This window comes from Stenella coeruleoalba (assembly GCF_951394435.1).
Source record: "Stenella coeruleoalba genome assembly, chromosome: 2".
NCBI lineage: Eukaryota > Metazoa > Chordata > Mammalia > Artiodactyla > Delphinidae > Stenella > Stenella coeruleoalba.
The window spans coordinates 181,770,131-181,785,349 of record NC_137147.1 but is presented as its reverse complement, the minus strand read 5'-3'; the positions used below and the strand labels follow the sequence as shown (position 1 = coordinate 181,785,349).

General features: G+C 49.3%; 1 protein-coding gene across 10 annotated transcripts in view; it reads right to left on the bottom strand.

Moving 5' to 3' along the window:
• The window catches only part of MPP7 (MAGUK p55 scaffold protein 7), a 250,221-nt gene that overhangs the window by 222,919 nt on the left and 12,083 nt on the right, over positions 1 to 15,219 (bottom strand). Inside the window, exon 2 of one of the 10 annotated variants that reach the window (XM_079915244.1) lies at positions 9,758 to 9,876. The exons of 7 other annotated variants lie outside the window; for them this stretch is intronic. The gene's annotated coding sequence lies outside the window, so the exon portion shown is untranslated. Of the gene's footprint in view, positions 1 to 7,161; positions 7,311 to 9,757; positions 9,877 to 15,219 lie in introns of those variants that run through there. 2 more of the 10 variants (XM_079915245.1, XM_079915246.1) reach the window with 2 other exon arrangements.

Here is a 15,219-nt window from a genome sequence, read left to right as displayed (position 1 = left end):
ACAGGTGTGTGTGTTCACCCTCCAGGAAGGCAGCTCCACAGAGCCCTGAGCCCCAGACTCCACCAGAGCTTCCATCCCCAGAAAAGGAGGGTTGAGTAAGGAAGAAGCCCCATCCTAACAGGGACTGGCTCTCAAGAGCAGCAACTGAGCCGGACGAGCCCCGATCCTGATCTGGCCAGCAACCAAGTACGTGCAGGAAACCTGCGCCCAGACCTGAAATCAACCACCAGAGCCAATGGACGGCCCAGAGGGCCAGCGAGGGGGCTCAGCTTTTAATTCTGCCTCCTGGTGCCTGCTGGGACCACCAAATTAGAGGGGAGACAAGTGAGACAGACACCAATCCTGGCCTCAGAGAGTTCTTTGGAAATAAAATACCATTTCTGAGTGTTAGAGAAAAGCAAGGAGAGTCTGCGGCGCCCGGCATGAATCTCTGCCGTCTCCCGACAGCTTGAGCAAACATATGGGAGTGGGAAGCAGGAGACACGTTTGGGAAACTGTTTATTACAGTTGGGATAAAACACAAGGTAAGTGTTGGAATGAAAGTGGGAGATAAGATTAGGGAAGAGGGATCCTGAATGCCAGCCCAAGGAGTTCACAGGGGGCAAGGGCGTGCCGGATGGAAAGGACATGCTCAGAACCGGGTCTAAAAGAGGAATTCACTGGCACCACTGCAGACGTCGAGGGGGAGGGAGTTTCAGGAAGAAGCCATCACTGCATCTCCAAAGGCTGTCGATACTCAGAGATACAAAAATACTGCTTAGAAGACACTGGCTGTATCAGTTTTATTAGAGTGGAGGGTGGGGGAAGGCAGGTCGAGGGCAGAACCCAGCAGGGACACAGCTGCAAATAGTAATGGTCAGGAAGGAAAAAAACAAGTTGTTTTCACGCACCCTGAACACGTCCTGAGGAAACAGCAGCGCTCAGCACACACAGCCCACCGGGAAGTCAGGCATGAAAAGAGGAGAGAGAGTCCCCGGGCTCCCATAGAGACACTGGGCTTTTAAAGACAGGTAGACCCGAGCCAACAGATTAAAGACGTAAAAAATAACACTGGGTAAAAGGGACAAAACAAGGAGCGCTGAAAGGAACAGGGTCATGAGCCCAGTTCAAATGAAAATGCCTTTACGCCTAAAAAGATTAATTCTGCTTTGAATCTTTTCCTCATGGATAGTTTCCCAGTGTAAAATCCCTATAAATTTCTCAGTGTGTTAACGCGCCGGTTCCATTGTTCAACCACCAAGAAACAGATTCCATAGCTTTTTTAACCTTATCAAGTCAATTAATAAATTTTAACACAAATTGGGCTTTTCTTAAGTGAAAGGTCATGCGCACAGTAAGGGCAGTACCGGGGAGAGAATGGGTTTTTAAATTGTCCAGACCAGAGATTCAAAGGCATTTTTAGTACATCAACACGAGCACCTCGTCGCCTGGAAATTTACAAGCGTCAGTGTTCTGTGTCAAGTGATTTCCAAGACTGATCTGATCTTCACAGTCACCCTCTGAGTTCTACGGTTCAACAACTGGCCCAAGTTGAAAGAAAGAGGCGGGGCTTCCCTGGTGGCGCAGCGGTTGAGAGTCCGCCTGCCGACGCAGGGGACGCGGGTTCGTGCCCCGGTCCGGGAAGATCCCACATGCCACGGAGCGGCTGGGCCCGTGAGCCATGGCCGCTGAGCCTGCGCGTGCGGAGCCTGTGCTCCGCAACGGGAGAGGCCACAGCAGTGAGAGAAAGAAGGAGGGCAGGACCTGAACCTGAGTCTGACGCCAAAATAACCCTTCACTGGACCCCGATTCCCGGAGCGTCTCAGCCTCGTAACACCTTCTCCAGCGTTTTCCCGGGGAGAAGTAAAACAGGTACCGCACGGGTAGCCCTCAGCACACGGCACCCACCGTATCGTCCCGCAGCCTCGACGTCCCCAAGACCCACAGGCTGTGTACCCCTCGCAGCGTCACGGCCGGCTCACCTGCCTGCTTCTGCATGTCGGGAAGCCGGGTCTCTGTGTCCTAGTTTCCAGCGCGTCTGGCACACAGTCAGCGCTCAAGAAATAATTCTTGTTTCAGTTAATTCTGGTCAACACGCGGCTTGAGTGCGCCACGCGCTCGGGCTGCCTTCGGTGTAAGACCTGAGTCGGAAGGGACCTAAGCAGATAATGTAGTCCCAACACGCTAGCTGTTCTGAGCCAGCAGACTACAGCAAGCTGGCCGTCTCTACAACAAGGTTCTACCCGCGCACAGCCCCATCACCCACACCGTCCACGGCCACTTGGGGGCTGCGACGGCAGACCCGAGGAGTTGCAGCCGACGTCACAGAGCCTGCAAAGCCTAGTGCGACGCCTGCCTGGCCCTTTACGCGGAATCTTTGCTGAGCTCTGCTTCGGCTGGATCCACTCAGTGAGTCAGCAAACATTAGAAGGTTCCCTAGGAGGCCGTCCCTGCCTTTCGGTGCTGGGTATGCCGCGGTGAATAGAACACATGGCCCGCCCGTGTCTGCACGGAGCCGCCGGCCTAGCAAGCAGAAAAGACAAAGCACGTACAAGTAGTCAAGTGACAAACTGAGCAATAAACGAACTAATCAGGGTGATGAGGACTGGAAAGGAAAGGGAAGAGTATAATTAAGAGAAGAACGAGCGTAGGAGGGAGACACGGCTTCCAGTGGGGGGAGAGCACGTTTCTCTAAGAATGTGAAACTGAACAGAACTGAATCATGGGGGGCGGGGGGAGGACGGGGGCTGAGCACATCCCAGCAGGGGATCCAGCACAGGCTTAGGTTCCGGGAAGAAGAGACCCCGACGCGTTCAAAGGAAGCTGTGGCTGAACACACAGCGCCGGAGCGAAGCTCGGATGAAACCAGGAAGGAGACGCAGGCCGGAGAGACCCCGCGGCACCTCTGAGCAGCACCACAGGACCCGGGCCCTTTAGCAGAGACGTCCCTCCGCCACCATCCTGAACTACACATAAATCCATCATCAACTATCCGGAGCAATCGGTCTTCAGTGTCTGAATGTTTTAAACCGAAAACTATTAAGCAGGGCTTCCAATTACATAAAATCAAATCATTTCACTTTGAACTTTGATTAACTTACTGGGCGTAAGATTGAGGAGTTCAAAAAGGACAGGATACTAACGTGGACTGAAAACAATGCATGAACTGGGAGTTGAGAACTGTTTTATTCTTCCGCAGACCTGCTGAGGACTTCAGCCCAGGAGGCAGCGTCAGGCAGCCCTGAGGGACTAAAGAGGCTGGGGGGGGGGGGCAGGATATGTGGGAGTTTCAACAACAAAGAGGCCGTGGGAACATCAAAAAATGGCTGTTAATTAAAGAAAACCAGGTATCAAGTTAATGACGTCAGCACTTTTCTGTGTATGGGAAGGTGCAAGAGTCTGGGCTCACTGAAGTCATTCCTTTGATGTGCACCTCAGCTCTCTGGGGCCAGCGTCCTGCTTCTCTCCATCCTGAATCCCCTCGGGGCGCACCGCTGGGGGCTGCCGTGGCCGAGGGCTTGACGGCCACAGCATCCTTTGTTTACTGACATGGCAGCAGGCATTCTTAGCCCAGGAGAGAGACCTGAGCTGGAGTCACGGAGAGGGCTCTTGTCCTGGTCCTGAGGTTCTCCGGGTAACAGTGATGCATGCTCAGGCCTCCGCTGGGGTCTCCAGTCCGAAGGGCTAACTAGATGAATGCCAGTATCTCCAAGACCCGTTACAGCTGCTCCATTCGATGACTCAACACCGGGAGGTGCCGCTGGGCTCTGACATGACCAGTTAAGAGGGTGAAAAGCCTCGAGGCTCACGGGATGGGTGAGCTCATCCGTGAGGGGTGTGCGGACTCCAGCGTATGCAAGGATGAAGTTGCAGCAGGTCCAGCTGAGAGCATCATGACTGCACTTTCCTTCAGCACAACGTCTGTGCTGCTCCTCTGAGGCCACTGCAGTCACAAGACACAGGCACCCGGCAGTTCAGAGGCTTTAAGTGACATTTAAAGCCATCGTTTTAATAAGAAGGGGAAGGAGGGAGGGAGGCAGGGTGGGAGGGAAAACAGACAAAGAGTTCGGGGAGGGGCGCACGTGTCGACCTCGCAACTCCGTTCCCAGGCACTGCCACTGTGCGGCGTGAATACCCTCCATCTTATTTTCTTACATGTTCAGTAGGAAATGAAAGCGTTTATTGTAAAAGATGTATAAGAATACCAAGTGACCGCAAGTTAAACACGTCTCTGAGGAAGCGGCTGGACTGGAGTTGATCAGATACCAGCAGCTGTACTGCTTGGGCTGCTGGTTTTGAGGAGAGAGCTGTTTGGAGACGCAAGTTCTCTGGAATAAGCACACGCTACTTTTCCCTGAATAACACGAAACGACGCCGAGGATGGGCTGCCCCCAGACATCTGCTTTTTGGAAGTTTTAGTACAACAGTAAACAGCCAGCAGGACCAGGAGGAGCAGATTCATAGCAACTAAGGCAGAGCTGTTCTACCTTGTCACAAACGGCAACCGGTGTGCTTTCATCTTTTAAAAAATTATATTAATCCAGAGCGCCTGGAGGGGTGGGATAGGGAGGGTGGGAGGGAGGGAGACGCAAGAGGGAAGAGATATGGAAACATATGTATGTGTATAACTGATTCACTTTGTTATAAAGCAGAAACTAACACACCATTGTAAAGCAATTATATCCCAATAAAGATGTTAAAACAAAAAAAAGAGCCAACATTCTGTAATAACTGTAAATGAGAAGTACCCTTTAAACATTGTATGAAAAACTCTTTAATTTTTAAAAACATTATGTTGAGCAGAAGCAACTAGTCACAAAAAGAATATATATTGTATTATATCATCTACATGAAACTAGAGAAGACAAATCTAATATAAAGTGACCGAAAGCAGTTGAGTACTTGCCAGAGCTGTGGTGGCAGGACCCACTGGGAAAGGTCTTTGTGATGAAATGTCCTATGTCTTGACTGATGGTCTAAATTTGCCGAAATTCACAGAGAGGTTCACTTAATTACTGTAGATAAACAGTACCTCAATGAAGCTGATTTAGGAAAAAAGCTCTTGTTTGGGGGGGAAATGATAAACACTCATTATCAACAATGTAAGCAATGAGGAAAAGGAGAGAAATAAACATCACCCCAGATACTAATCTAAAGTGGGACGCTATTGATGCTCAGATAAAACCACGAGTCACCAAAGAAAAGTTGTGTTAGTCAAAATGTTGCACAAAGTGGGTCACAGACCTCAGTGTAAAATGCAAAATTATAAAACCCCTAAAAGATAACACGGAAGAAAATCTAGATGATCTTGGGTGTGACAATGACTTTCAGGTACAATCCCAAAGGCACAATCCGTGAAGGAAACAGGTGACAAGCTGCACTTCATTAAATGCTTCTGTTCTACGAAAGATGACGTCAAGAGAAGCCGAAGACAAGCCACAGCGAGGTATCCACATCCTAGGTCATCAGGGAGATGGAAGTGAAAGCAACAGTGAGATGCCACGACACACCGATCAGAGTGGCCAGACCAGAGCACTGACACCACGCGATGCTGGCGAGAGGCTGGGGAGCAACAGGAACGCTCATCGCTGCTGGGGGGGCGCAATGGTGCAGCCACTCTGGAAGACAGCTCGGGAGCTCCTTACAAAACTAAACACACTCTTACCGTAAAATCCAACAGTTACACTCCTTGGTATTTACCCAAAGGAGCTGAAAATGTATGTCCACACAAAAACCTGCACACCAACGTTCACAGCAGCTTTATTCGTAACTGCTAAAATCTGGACGCAACCAAGATGTCCTTCAGTAGGTGAACAGACTTAGGAACTCCGGTCCATCCAGACAAGGCAATATTACTCAGAGCTAAAAAGAGATGAGCTGTCAAGCCACAGAAAGACATGGAAGAAGCTTAAGTGCGTATTTACTAAATGAAAGAGGCCACTATACTGCATGACTCCAACTATATGACATTCTGGAAAAGGAAAAACTACGAAGACAGTAAAAAAGGTCAGTGGTTGCCAGGGGCTGAGCTGTGGAGAGGAATGAAAAGACAGAGCACAGAGGACTTTTAGGGCAGTGAATATACTCTGTACGATATTCATAACGATGGACACGTGTCATTATACATTCGTCCCAACCCGGAGAATGCACACCACCAAGCGTGGACCGTATGTAAACTACTTGAGTGATTACGACGTGTCAGTGTAGCTTCTTCGACTGTAACAGATGTATCCTCTGGTGGGGAGGCTGTGCATGTAGGGGTGGGGGGTACAGGAGAAACCTCTGTAGCTTCCCCTCAGTCTTGCTGTGAAACTAAAAGTGATCTAAAAAAATTAAGTTTGAAGAAAAAATTACTTTTTTTTCATGTGCTTAATTCAGGAAGACACAAAGGTGCTCACAAACAATTTCTAAGCAAAGGGGATTCAAGCCACACCTGCCAGGTGCTCCCGGCAGATACGCAGCCTATCCTTTTGGAAGGAGCACGGAAACCGCGGAATATTTCACTTAAGTACAGACAACGGTCACAGACTCTGAAACCCATTTGCTTCATCTGAGAAGGTAAACTAACAGGTGATGTGGCCAGAGAATCTGTAACATGTCTAGGGGACTTCCTGACAACACCCGCCAACATCACGCCAACTAACAAGTCAGTAAAACTTGGTCTGATACATGATACAACGATGCTGTGCTCAGGCTAATCTGGCTTGATCCAGGAGTGTATTTTAAAATAGCTAGCGGGACTTCACTGGTGGCGCAGTGGGTAAGACTCCACGCTCCCAACGCAGGGGTCCAAGTTCGATCCCTGGTCAGGGAACTAGATCCCACGTGTGTGCCGCAACTAAGGAGTTCACAAGCCGCAACAAAGGAGCTCACAAGCCACAACGAAGACCCGGCACAGCCAAAAATATAAATAACAAAAAATTTTAAAAAATAAAATAAAATAGCTAGTATAATGTATGATCTACATATCCTCTCAGACGCCTCCCAAAATACTACTTCTTTCAAACAAGACTTTAACAAGACTTTTGTGAGACGTACACAAATCCATCTGCCCTGATAGAAGCCTGAGGGCAGGGCTAAGATTCTCCCGCGGAGCTTGGGAGCAAAAACAATGCCCTTGTGAATAAAAAGCCCACGCACCTCAGCTTCAGGGCAGCTGAAGGAGGCGCGGTTAAGACTCACCTCTGACACTCAGGCCGACTCGACTAACGAATGAGCAAGGTTCTCACCCACGTAGCTTGACCTTGAGCGTTTAAGTCAGAAAAACACCCGCGATATGAATATCCAGACATCTTCGGCCAAACTAAAATGCACCTCTAGATTCATGGCTCAATCAACGCTTCTCCCTGTTACACAAACCAAAGATTCAAACACACTCAAACACACCCGCTATTTACACAGGTGTGTCCAACTTGTGAAAATTCACGGCACTTTTCTCTGTGGCCTTACCTGTAAAAGTTTTATCTGTATCTGTACATACATTACATATGCATGATGGAAACTCACATACATGTATGTGTGCATATATATAAAATAATTAACAGAGGTAACGTCAGGTATTGATAGACCCTCAAATAATGAAAAGAGGTGACATTTCAAGGAATTGCTATTTGCAACCATCTAACAGCTGGAAACACCTTCTAGACAATAATTTAGTTCCAGCAGCAACTGCTGATGAATCATCAAATACAGGGAAAGGCTTCCCTCCACTAGATTTCATCTTCTCATTAACTGAATTTTCATAAAGATTTGCTTGGATTTTAATGTTGTATATACTTTTACTTTTAGAAACACACCGACATTTTTTTAAAACGAAAGAAAGAAAGAGAATTGGAAGGTGAAAGGCTACCAGGACACTTATGCCTGGAGGTGCTGGAGCAGTTTCAGGTGTTTCACACACTTGTTACATCTTACTACCTACAACTGCCTCCTATGAAAAATAATGGTTTTGTCGTCAGCCAAGTGAAACAACCCACAGTGTCATTTTATGAACAAAACTACCTGGTGTAAATGGTTCTAACGTTACCTGAAGCAGCCTGAAAGAGACGGGTAAGTCAGCGCCACCTAAATTAACCAGGAGTCTTTTCTGTATCATCTGGTACAATCACAGAAGAATTCTATCAAGAGAAAGACTACAGCCTAAGACAGAGTAAAAGCATTCAGATCGATGCATCTGTCGAGACTTCTCAGGTGGACCCTTTACCGGTACAGCTATAAGGGAACGGGAAACAGCCATAAGCAGTTACCCCGCACAGCAGGAAGAGCAACCTCAACGACATACAAAAACCCACCCACCTTCACGCCCAGTTCACTCACCCACACGCACCCTGACGCTTAAGGGATCAGCGTGAGGCACCTAGGAAAGCAGAGTCTAAAGTCTTCCGTCTACTTACAGGCAAAAGGCACCGAGGCGACGGCGAAATGCAGACGCAGTGAAGCAGCTCCTCTCCACCAGAACGCAGCACGCTTTGCATTCACAGCTGAAAGCTCTCACAGATCTTCATTCCCAGCCCCGCGCAGATAACCGAAGCCACAGAGATACAGATCTCAGAACTCCGGTGAGAAAGCACTGCGTCTAGGGTCACCAAGCCTCCCTGACTCTGCCCCATACTCGTCCACAATCAAAAGCAACAACATCAACACCATGGAAGCAAAGTAATACAGTTACATAAAATACGCCAACTTTCTAGTGGCCTCTCAACGGACCAGAACTCTTCGGCTCTACAACCAGTAATAAACCCGGTTTACAGCACCAGCACAGCCACGCATCGCACCCAGTGTGCTCGTGCAGGGTCCACGCCACACAGACCCAGGGGCCACTGCTCTGCCCCAGAGCCTGCCTGGACAACCCCGTCCCTGCTTCCTGCTACCGAAAGGGAAAGAGACCTGCCTTCCTGTAAAACTCAACCATCTTGCTCACCACACCCTGCCAGTTTCTGCACACCTTCAAATCCTACACCTGAATAATCAGCAAACACAGCTACCCTCGCTATTTGCCTTTGTAATCATGTTCCATTGTGCTTTGCTCAATTTTTAGGTAGTTTATCTTTAGACGTTAAAGTCCCAAGAGGAAAACTAGATATTCTTCTTCTTTGCATCTGCCCAGAGCTTAACACTGTAACTTTTAAATGACAGGTACTCAACAAATCTCTGCGAAACAGTCAGCCAAAATCGTTAAGTTCCATACCTAAAAGGTGTCGTTGAACCTGAAAACGCTGCCACTAAAGAGTAACGAGTTTGGCTGCAACTGTCACCTGTAAGCGGAATCTCTAGTCCTTCCCCCGGCCTCCCCCCGTCCAGGATCCAGCGTGTGACCAAGGGCCGCCCCCGCTTCACGCGCAGAGGCCCCCTCCGACTCAACACGTTTAAAACTGAACGTCTTTCCGCTACTTCCCAAACCTGCCCTGACCCCCGCACCCTGGCATCCACACAGATGCCCACGCCAGACCCTCAGAGTGGCTCCCTGCCCTCCTACGTCGAGCCCATCACCGCGTGCCATCGCCTTCCTGATGTCTCTGGGCTCAGCCCACTTCCCGCCCTGCGCCGCTGCAACCGGCCTCACTGTGGACCTACGGCTGCCCCCGCGCAACGCACTGGCTCCGGGCGACTAAGGGGCGATCGTTAAAAGGTATGTGCGCGCGCACGTACACACCCACACACATCTGTCCTAAAAACTCATCAGCTCCCTCCCTACCTGAAAACTGGCTCTTAGAATCTAATCTAAAAATCCAGAATGTGGCTTGAGAAGACCGTGGACAACGTCGCCCCTCGTCCCTACCTCACCAGCTCGCCTGGGACCGCGCGCCCCTTCACGTTCAGAGCCCCAGTCTCGGATAAACAGCAGGGTCCTACGGTAGAGCACAGGGAACTGTACTCAGTATCCTGTGATAAACGGTACTGGAAAACAATATGAAAAAGAATGTGTGTGAATATATATATATGTGTGTGTGTGTGTAACCGGGTCACTTTGCTCTACAGCAGAAAGTAACACGACACTGTAAATCAACTAGACTTCCATAAAAAAGATTTAGAAAAAAACAAAACAGAACTCCAGTCTTAAGCACTTCTAGTCCACACCACGCCAAGCTCTGTCTCAGCTCCCCTTTCCCACGTACGCTGTCCCCTCTGCCCGAAACACTGTTCCAGGTCCCGCAGGCGGCCGCGCTCAGCCTCTGTTCAACCACCACTTCCACAGGGTGAGCCCTGGACTAGTTCCGCTTCCTCTGCTCCAGCTACGACCGGTACCTCCTGTGCCCTGCGAAGCTCACTTTCCTCCCAGCTCGTGTGTGACGGCAGCCTTCCCTTCAAACGAGCAGAAGCCCCGTCCATCGTACACGCCACCCTACCCGTGCAGCACAGCCCTGCTGAGCCCACACATATCAACACTCACTCACGTGCGAAGCGGTCCTGCCAAAAGGAGTGCCGCGGTTTTTACCCCGCGCATGACTGTTATCAAGTAGCGCGCGTCATCAACACGTTATTAAGCACTCGGCAATGGTTAGGCTCCAGAGAAGCTCAAAACAGGGGCCCAGCCCAGAGGGGACTCACGACTGAGGCAGGGAAATAGCTTCTACATAAAGGTACTCAACCCACAAGAGGGTGCTGTATACAGAGAAACAAAATAATCCACCGCTGTAAGTTAGTGTTGGAAAAACAGGAAAATAAAAACAAAAGAGGGTCTTTGAGTTCGATTATTAAAGGATGGACAGAACACAAACAAAAAGAAAGACATTACAGGTGGAAAACTCTGAGGCACCCAATCCTGCGGGTGTATTATGTATTTACAGATCCCAGGTTTACACGCATGCAAAGGTCTGATTGGAAGGGAAGGGGTTAAAGTTCAACGAGATGATCACACAACCAGTTCATAGTTTTAGAAGGTTAAAGTTGAATATTTAGAGAGTAGCGCAATACGAAAAACAATGAAATCTGGGAAAAGGGATTAAAAACCTGATCTGATTAGGAATAAGTGCCCGAACATTGGACCGTGCCAGCTATTGTACTTCCAAGTGTGTTCTCTGACTTCAAGCCCTTGACAGCCCTCTACCCTAAACACTTGTTACTGCCTCAATTTACACATGAGGAAACTGAGTCTCAGAATACTGACAACATATTCAAGGTCATGTAGTTGGTAAGTGACAGAACTGGGGCTTGATTATAGCAACTTCAGAGCCCTTAAGGGTCCATGAGGGCGAAGTCCTCTTTGAAAACAGTGTAACGTGGGCAGTGTTTTTAAATCTGATAACTGGGTACAGGGGACACCGAAGGCTGCATGCTCAGCAAAGCAGCAGCCGCAGTGAGCTAAGTCAGAGGTGAGCAGACTTGAACCAGAAGGACGGCAATGCCATCAGAACACAGGAGATCAGTGCAGCAGAATGTCGGGGGGTGAGGGGAAAGCAGATCTAAAACTGAAAACTGAAGAGACGCTGGAATTCAAAGATGACTCTCCAGCTCCTAATCTTAGATAGGAAAAGGACAGTGACGCCATGAACAGGAACTGGGTACGTTTAAAAGTGGACCTGTTTTTCCACTTTGGGCTTTGCCTGAGGTCAAGAGGAGCGATTCACGTGCAACGTCCACCAGACAGTGGGGACAGTGACATCGGAGCTTGCTGAGAAGAACAGGCGAGACTCGTAAGTACTAATGTTATATTTAGGTATACTTCTTAAACCAAAGGAGACATGTTCTAATATTAAAAAAACTAACAACTGTTAGCCAAAAAAACGGAAGCAACATTTAATAACACACTTCCCCACACAATCCCACCTTCCCTAAGCGGCCCTAGCAACAGCGGTTCTACATGTGTCAGCTCAAGACAAAAACTCCCAGCCACCCACTCATCCCCTACCAACGATTCCACACCCAATGCAGTATCTCCGCAGCATCTTTTTGAAACACAGAATATTGAGACCATCTGCTGAAGTACATGTGGAAATTTTAGCCACAAATTAGGCTTTCAACTTACTAATGGTAGCAATTTTTTAAAATTCTAATCAATTTAAGGCATTACAAACAAATAAGGATTTCTATTAAATAGCAGGGAACCAATGACGGATTTCCATTAGCAATTTTAGGTACAAACAGAAGACATCTGCAGACAATACAAAAAATTAGAATGGAAAATGTCATCTGATCTCCGTGTCTCCACGGCTAGCTACTCGCACAACAGACAATTTTTTAAAAACAAGTAACAGAACAAAACATGCAGTGTATCTTTTTTGCTGATGATCATTTTAACACCGGATATGCCCTTAAAAGGACAGAAACATCCATATGAGAAAGCACATTTAGAAAAAGATGGAAGGATACAAATTCATATTAGCAATTGCTTGTGGGGAAGAAAAGGCAAGAGAACTGAGAAAAGGGCAACAAATTATGATTCAACTTTATCTACACTGTTTCCTTTCTTTCATTTAAAAAAAAATCTTAAACAAATATGCCAAAATGTTAACATCTGTTAATCTGGGGTGAAGGTCATATGGTATTTACCCTGGTCTCTTTGCCATTCAGCATTTCTGAAATTTTACCAAAATTATTCCAAAGGAAAAAAGGATCCAACCTGTCACCTAATGAAAGTACCACACAGAGCATGTCTGACCTGTCTTGCCTGGAGGACCCCAGCTCCACTGGGTGAAACTCACTTCACCCAGCAGCCAGCTTCTTTGGGGATGTAGTTATTGAAACGCAAGGGCCTAATTAGCAGGTCTGAACCCTGGGCTCGGTCCCCTGAAAGTCCTCTATCTGGTGGGCCTTAATCACGGGTGAGTCCTCAGGGGCGACAGCTAGGAAAGAGCACTTGGCCTCCGTGTCTCCTAGGGGAGCTGAGAGGAAGATTCCAGAAGGAAGAAGAGGCTGCTGGAGACAACTCTGGATAAGTGCCCTCCCCACCCTCCCTCCCCCCTCCTCCAAGGCCCCGCGAGGTGCCCGGCAGCACAGGGGCAAAACCCCTCTGGAGCAGCGCCCTCATTTGCTCACTATGAGACGCACAGCGCATTCCGGAGGAGAGCCATGCGTTCGCTCCGCCCTCCCTCAACCCAGATGGCAGCAGCGAAGCAAAGAGAGGGCAAAGCCCCGCCCTCAAGGACATGCTGCCTCCTCTCGGTCTCTTAATCTTAAAATGCCCCCCCCCCCGCCCCCCGCATCAAAGCCAAGGAAATTCAATCCCACCCGCAGCGAAAGGATCCCCTAAGACTATCATGACGTAGGATGCGGTGCGGGTCAGGCCACCTGAATGGACAAAGGCCCGGGAGCCCCGGCTTCCCCGCTGCGCCCTGAACACAGCAGGGGCTGGCACGGCTGCGTCCAGGTCAGCAGGGATTCCAGACAACAAGGAACAGATGAACTCGTGCATCTTACATTCCCCCCACTTTTTTTTTTTTTAACCAACAAGAGATTCAGTTTATCCACTGCCAAGATCCCTTAAACTAAGAGAACAAAAATACATCAAAAGGAAATACTACTGTGCACCCACTCAACACTTGTGAGTTTTAGGAAGACTAAGACATAAAGAAGCAACACAGTGATGCTGCAGCTCACATCTCCGGGGGCGAAACTCCTTTTAACAGGGTTTAGGCATAAAGGAGACCGGCGGGGTTTCCAGTGCTCTGGACTCTAGAGTAATAACAGCAACAGAGTAATGAAGCTTCTTAGACTCTGGACCTCTAAAGGTAGGCCAGGGCCCAGCCAAGACGGGGGTGAGGACTGAGGCCTGAGCATCTCCGACCCGGGAGCCCTGCACACAGCAACGTCACGACCGTCCGTGACAGACGGTGGGCACTTGCAGCAAAGCCAGGATGTCAGCAAGGACAACACAGAGGACGGCGCACGTCCCGGGACACGGCCCTACGTGTGACCAGAGTCGGGGGCGGGTAAGAAAGAATAACACGTGGGCCTGAATACGACAGGCTTTGAAAGTCCCAGGGGGGAGAGCCAGAGGATGGACGGCAGACCGTGCGTGCGCCGCAACACGGAACGTGGAGAGACCGTGAAGGGCGGGGCGAGCTGTCACAGCCACCTGCATGGGAGACCAGGAGGACGAGCTCTCCGAGGCGGAGGCGGCAGCAACGGTGCCACGAGACACCGGGAAGGAAGACATGACGGCATCTGCGCGCTGACGGACGGCAGAGACGGGAAACCGGCCCCATAGTGTCTCCAACCACACTGCTAACTAACAAGGCACAGCAACTGCCACTTGTGGACCTTCGCCTGGTGCCAGACGTGACACCAAGGGCTCTCGCCACCCTCGCCTGAGGCAGGCCCTGCCGCCAGGCGGCTTCAGGCAAGAACACGGAGGCTTAGAGTAGATAACGTGCCTTCGTTCATAAGACCAGCAATGAGCAGAGCTGGAATCTGAATCCAAAAATGTTTAGAATATTATTCAGCCTTAAAGAAGGAAACCCGGCCATTTGACGATGTGGATGAACCTGGAGGATATTGTGCTACGTGAAACAGGCCAGTCACAGGCAGAGACGCTACACGGCACTGCCTCTGTGATCAATCTAAACAGGCAGACTGACAGAGCAAACAGTGGAGCGGTGGTCTCCAGGGGCTGGGGGCAGGGGGACGCGGGGACGCATGAGACAAAGGGTACAAAGTTTCAGTTACACGAGGTGAAAGTCCCAGAGATTTGCACAGCACAGCGCCTACAGACACAGCGCCACACGGTATTCTTAACCTGCTCAGAGGGCAGATCTTAGGTCAAGTACTCTTACCACAAAATAATAATCCAGAGAGCGGGAAGAAATTTTGGAGGTGATGAACAGGTTCATGACGCAGAGTACACCAATGACGTCTCAGATGTACACTTACCTCACAATGTACACTCATTAAACTGCAGACGTGGAGTACGCTCAGCTCTTTGTATGCCAGTCATACCTCAACCAAGTGGTCTGCAAAAAAAGGTTTCTGTTTTACAGTCTACATCCTTAACCATTAAGATATACGTATATGGCCTCAAGGCTTTCAGTGACAGGGCAATAAATACCAACTAAACTAGGAAGCGAGTTGGAGAAACAGACTCTCCAGGACACAGGAGGCTGGAGGTGTAGTCAGCATCCAGCACGTCAGCCCGGCAGCTTCACGAGGAGGCTTCTGGCCTTGGAGAAGCTAAGCTGAGTTTAAAAAATCATAGAACCTAGCGTTTACGCACATTATCGTAAACGGAAGTACTCGACTGTTCCCGTAGATCTGCTGGAGACGCGACGTAAGCCCTGACGTTGTCGCAGGCAGACGCACGCTTCA